The sequence below is a fragment of the Myotis myotis genome, unplaced genomic scaffold (assembly GCF_014108235.1).
Source record: "Myotis myotis isolate mMyoMyo1 unplaced genomic scaffold, mMyoMyo1.p scaffold_m19_p_1, whole genome shotgun sequence".
NCBI lineage: Eukaryota > Metazoa > Chordata > Mammalia > Chiroptera > Vespertilionidae > Myotis > Myotis myotis.
This window is the reverse complement of record NW_023416313.1, coordinates 74,057,740-74,062,482: the sequence shown is the minus strand read 5'-3', so window position 1 is coordinate 74,062,482 and position 4,743 is coordinate 74,057,740. Positions and strand designations below refer to the sequence as shown.

General features: G+C 45.2%; 1 pseudogene; it reads left to right on the top strand.

Annotated features, from left to right (window-relative positions):
• The first annotated feature begins 1,869 nt into the window (after window positions 1-1,869).
• LOC118664495 lies at window positions 1,870-2,576 on the top strand (annotated as a pseudogene).
• The last annotated feature ends 2,167 nt before the right edge of the window (window positions 2,577-4,743 follow it).

Genomic DNA, 4,743 nt, shown 5'->3' with positions numbered 1-4,743 from the left:
TCATTCCCACATAAAGGCAACATCATGTTGATTGATCAAATAAACATTAATTATATATCTACATAACTTAAACACTTTCAATGTAAGACTGAAGATTTCTTCCAAAAGTTGTGGACTTGCCCTAACCAGTTTGGCTCAGTGGATAGAGCGTCGGCCTGCAGACTGAAGGGTCCCAGGTTCGATTGCGGTCAAGGGCATGTACCTTGGTTGGGGGCACATCCCCAGTGGGGGGTGTGCAGGAGGCAGCTGATCCATGTTTCTCTCTCATCGATGTTTCTAACTCTCTATCCCTCTCCCTTCCTTTCTGTAAAAAATCAATAAAATATATTTTTAAAAAAATACCAAGCAAGAGGAATAAAATCACTTCTTAAAAAAAAAAAAAAAAGTTGTGGAATGTCACTGATTATGATTTAGACTTTAGTTTCACAGTTTTTCCACATTAAAAAAAGGTTATATGTTTTTTTAAAAAAGTTTATAAACATATTATACTTGTGTAATTCTTCCTTTTACCCAGTATATTCTAAGGAAAATATTGCTAGATACCCTTTCAACAATGATTTTTTTTTTTGCAGCAGCAGCAGATTAAACTCTCCTTTTAAATCCCATAATAATATGAGAAGGAATTGTGTGACATTGAGAAGCTGTTAAAGGAGGGGAAAACATAATTCTCAGGAGGCAGCTGTGGCCAGATGTGGGCAGAGTGAGATTTCCTGACAGCTTGATCATGAGCACTTGGAAGCTATCTCAGCCTTGCAGGCAGACGCAGCCAGTGAGAACTTACCAGTTCTGCTTTCTGCTTTTTGTTTTGTTTTGCTTTGAGAATTGGAACAACTTTGTAGCACACTTTTGGGAACTGTCTGCTTTAGTGCTTTTGGTTGAAATTTTGGTGGCTGGAATCCCTGCCCATTAGCACATTTCCCTAACCTTCAGAGGCAGCTTCCTGGAGTTCTGCTCCTCCAACTCTTCCACAATTTTTTAAACCCTAATTCTACATTCTCCCCTACCCCCCAGTGTCTTATGTCCATTGGTTATGCTTATATGCATGCATACAAGTCCTTCGGTTGATCTCTTACCCCACTCCCTCCTGCCCCCCCCCCCCAACCCTTTCCGGCCTTCCCGCTGCAGTTTTATATTTTTTTAAAAAGCATTCATGAGAATGTTTAAAAATTGGACCCCTCGTACATTGGTGGAAATGTAAAATAGTGGGACCACTCAGGAAAACGTTTTGGGCAGTTCCTCAACATACTAAGCATAGAGTTACCAGATGACCCAGAAGTTCCACTTCTAGGTACATACCCAAAAGAAATGGAAACATCTTCACACAAAAACTTGTACACAATGTTCATAAGAGCCTCAAACTGGAAACAACCCAAGTATTCATCAACTAATGAATAGGTAAGCAAAATGTGGTATACCCATACACTAGAATATGGCATACATAAAACTTTAAAATGTTATGCTAACTGAAAGTAGCCAGTCACAAAACACCAGCTATTATGATTGCATTTATGTGAAATGTTCCCCGCCCCCATAAGCATATCCCTGGAGGCATGTGATACTTTAAGCAATAAAACAAAATTTAAAAAAATAAAAATAAAAAAATTAAATGTTAAAAAAATAAAAAGAATGCAGATTAGTGATAGCCTGGGGCTAGGGCGGGAGGGCATGGAGGGGGCACTGAAAAAGGGAGATGACTGTTAATGGGTATGGGTTTCTTTCGAAGTGTTGTTAAGTCCTACAATTGGCTCCTCTCTGAGGGGGCGTGGCTAGGCCCTGGGGGGCGTGGCTGAACGCTCAGGCCGGAGGAGCCAGCTTAAAGCCAGGCTGAGGCCAGTGGCCCTCGCTGTACTGGCTATTACATGTCGACGCATGGCGGAGTGCGCTGGCCTCTGCGGTGTGGGCTCTTCGCGGGGATGTCGGTGTCGTCAGCAGTGCCAGGGCCCAGCTGAGACGGCAGCGGCCAACGGCAAGCTGGCCCCGGCCCTGGCCCCGGCAGAAAAGCACGTCTAGGCGGACGCGGCAGCGGGTGCTGTGCGGAGAGTGGAGGAATCGCGAGCCCCATGCCACCCCCGCACTGCTCGCTGCAGGACCTGCCTGTGGAGATGCTGGTGGAGATCTTCGCCTCGCTCCCCGGCACCGATCTGCCCAGCTTGGCCCAGGCCTGCACCAAATTCCACCACATCCTGCACACCGACAGCATCTGGAGACGGCGCTGCCGCGAGGAGTATGGCGTTCGTGAAAACTTGCCGAACCAGGACAGGAGGGGTATGTCTTATCGAGAAGTCTATGTGAAGCTGTTCCACCCATACAGACACATTTTGGGATTGTGGCAGGAAGATACTGAGGACTATAAAACACTGCTGAATGTAGTGGTGGACGGCTTATGCATTACTGGTTGGACGTAGGGGCCTTCCCTTGACACCCATGTGGATGGCCCAATGGAATGCAAGCCCTCCTTCAGAATTCGCCTGACCGAGAGGAAATCAGCCACGGTGGAGAAGTGCATGGAAGGCCGCCACAGCAGGCCCCACAGCCGCCACATGCAGATTCAGGAGGACAGGCTCACCATCCAGTGAACAAGACAGACCACCGAAAGGATTTAACAGTGAGACTTAGGGACGAACTGGTGCTGGGGCGGGAGGACAGATATCAGTATGACTGCCTGGCCTACCGCCGCCTCTACCTCCCGCTGCGAGCCACCCGGACGACCTCATCAGGCCAGGCCTCTTCCAAGGCAACTAAGATTCCTTCCTTCGGCCTAAAGATTGTCATGCTCAGCTTCCATGGGAAGTATGCCAGGGTCACAAAGATCACGGGAGACTCCATCGGGATGTTAGAGATCCACCTCATGCGCCGCATCCAGCTGCCAGATGGCGAGATCTTCCGCAACTTCAACGAGCTAGCTCTCCGGCGTGGCCCAGGAGATTGACGAGCAGGTGATCCGGGAGCAGCAGCAGCAGCAAGTAGACGGGACTGAGGAAAGTGAGGGCCATGGCTGGCAGAGCCCTGCCCAGCCCATCATCGGGGAGTCCGGGGCTGCAGCTTCGGAGGAGCAGCCTGTCTGGTTTGTTCTGCTTGTGGGCATTTGCACAAGACACCAGAACTACCCCCAAACCTGCAGGATGTGTTTCTATGGCGTGGACACTGTTACCTTATCTGGCTCAGCTTACCGGGAGCGCTTCCCTGGAGTCTTCATCCTGTTCGATGAGAACCACTTCGGGTTCATCTGGCTGGAGGGGAAATACTTCTTCCTGTGGGGCAGAGTCCAGAACACCTTCCAGAATGTGGAGGCACCATCCCTGCAGGCCTTCCTGAATATGTTCAAGGACATTCATTCCGGACCCCCTGGGAGGAGCAGCTTGCAGATTTGACCTTCTGACCAGGTTACCCACCTGTTTGTTTTTTTAATCTTCACCTGAGGATATTTTCCCATTGATGTTTAGAAAGAGTGGGAGAGAGAGGGAAAGACAGAAATATTGATGTGAGAGAAACACATCAGTGGTTGCCTCCTGTCCAAGCCCGGACCAGGGCCAGGCTGGGTAGGAGCCAGAAACTGAGGTAGAAATAAACCTTAGACCAGTGGTCTCAACCTTTCTAATGCTGCGACCCTTTAATACAGTTCCTGATGTTGTGGTAACCCCCAATTTCATTGTTACAAATTGAACATAATTAAAGCATAGAGATTAATCAAAGAAAAAGAGGAAAAGCGCTCCTGCAATTAATTCATTGATTGAGTTACAAATGGGACTGCTTTTTTTTTTTTTTACTGAAACACCATTTTTACTTAAGAGTGATTGACAAGCTATTGTTGACTTGCAGATGTTTTCTCTAAATGAACAAAGTGAGCCTCATTTCAAAGAAAACCATTATGTGTTACCAATGATAAAATCCATGCTTTAAATAAAAATTAGATTCTGTAAAAAATAATAATAATAATAATGTGTCTGGGCATGGATCTGTTTGTGTTCTTCTTATTTGGGGTTCTCTGTGCTCCTGAACTTGTGTGACTTTTTCCTTTACCAGGCTAGGGAAGTATTCTGCCATTATTTCTTCAAACACCTCTATGCCTTTCTCCCTTCCCGCCTCTTCTGGCACACCTGCTATTCTAATATTGTTATGTTTCACATTGCCCCACAACTCCCTTAAGCTGTTCTTCTGTTTTTTAATTGTTTTTTCTTCTTGGTTCTCTGATTGAGTGATATTTTCAATTCTGTCTGCTAAATCACTGATTCGATCCTCAGCTTCCCCTAGTCTACTCTGTATCCTTTCTAATGTGTTCTTTATTTGCGTTATGTCATTCTTTATCTCAGACTGTTCTTTTTTCATAATTACCTTATCTTTTTTTCATGCTGTTGAGCATGTTTACCATCATTACTCTGAACTCTGTTTCAGATAAATTTCTTATCTCAGCTTCATTTATCTCTTCTCCTGGAGAATTCTCTAGTATTTTGGGGCTGTTTCTTTATATCCTCATTTTGGCTGTCTGTTTGGGTTGGTGACTATGTATTAGGTAGATCCTCTATACCTCCCAATCTCTAGTGCAGGACAATGTTATAGCCTAATATCTATTTAAAAACTGCACAACAGATAGGGAGACAACCCATAAACTTTAAGTGTTATACTTTGCATATTATATCTATTCATGACATCCAGGTGGGAACCTTAATATTTTTAAGTGATGTAAGTAGCTCATTGTTCTGGTTCATTTTCAATCAACCTTATGCTTTTGATTTTTATCTTCCC